Consider the following 1,442-nt stretch of genomic DNA (forward strand, 5'->3'; position numbering starts at 1 on the left):
AATTCATTGGTAGGAACTTCAGATAAGCGTATGAAGATGCCTTCCCTTCCGTCTCTCTCTGCTTTCCTACTGTCTTCATCCAATCCTTCTTACTCCTTTCCATGGCAAGCTTATGTAGGGTTTCACCGTTGTCAGTGGCTACCTCCCATCCTCTCAGTGAAAATGTTCCTATGCTCTGTCACAGCATATGGCTAATCAGCTGTCGGTTCTCGGTCAGGCCGGAATAGAATCCATTGATTCTTTTGCGTCTGTCACTAACGCCCCGCCTGCTAGGAGTTTGAAGCACGTCACAGTCATTCAATCAATGAATCCTACTCAGAATACCACAGACAAGGTTAGACCTTCCGGATTCTCTTGAATGCCGCCATCAGTTCTTGCCTATACCACGAAGACTCTGATCTCACGGAATGGCTGGCTCGTTTGTCAGGCGAGCACTCGGTTGTCAGGCGATCAACCATGCATCGTGTATCAGGAATCCAAGAGATATTCACTAGAGCCTTGGTTGCTTGTAGAACAAAAGTGGTTGTCAGTCACCTTGTTCATAGGTGAGAATGATGATGAGTGTCACGGATCATCACATTCATCAAGTTGAAGAACAAGTGATATCTTGGACAAAGAACAAGCGGAATTGAATAGAAGAACAATAGTAATTGCATTAATACTCAAGGTACAGCAGAGCTCCACACCTTAATCTATGGTGTGTAGAAACTCCACCGTTGAAAATACATAAGAACAAGGTCTAGGCATGGCCGTGAGGCCAGCCTCCCAATGATCTAAGAACTAGGTGTCCAAAGATGATCAAAGGATCTAAAATAATCCAAAGATTTCTAGATGAAAATACAATAGCAAAAGGTCCTACTTATAGAAAACTAGTAGCCTAAGGTTTACAAAGATGAGTAAATGACATAAAAATCCACTTCCGGGCCCACTTGGTGTGTGCTTGGGCTGAGCAATAAAGAAATTTCGTGTAGAGACTCTTCTTGGAGTTAAACGCCAGCTTTTATGCCAGTTTGGACGTTTAACTCCCATTTAGGTGCCAGTTCCGGCGTTTAACGCTGGAATTTCTGTAGGTGACTTTGAACGCCGGTTTGGGCCATCAAATCTTGGGCAAAGTATGGACTATCATATATTGCTGGAAAGCCCAGGATGTCTACTTTCCAACGCCGTTGAGAGCGCGCCAATTGGGCTTCTGTAGCTCCAGAAAATCCACTTCGAGTGCAGGGAGGTCAGAATCCAACAGCATCTGCAGTCCTTTTGAGTCTCTGGATCAGATTTTTGCTCAGATCCCTCAATTTCAGCCAGAAAATACCTGAAATCACAGAAAAACACACAAACTCATAGTAAAGTCCAGAAAAGTGAATTTTAACTAAAAACTAATAAAAATATAATAAAAACTAACTAAAAGATACTAAAAACATACTAAAAACAATGCCAAAAAGGGT

This window comes from Arachis stenosperma, chromosome 3 (genome assembly GCF_014773155.1).
Source record: "Arachis stenosperma cultivar V10309 chromosome 3, arast.V10309.gnm1.PFL2, whole genome shotgun sequence".
NCBI classification, from domain to species: Eukaryota; Viridiplantae; Streptophyta; class Magnoliopsida; order Fabales; family Fabaceae; genus Arachis; species Arachis stenosperma.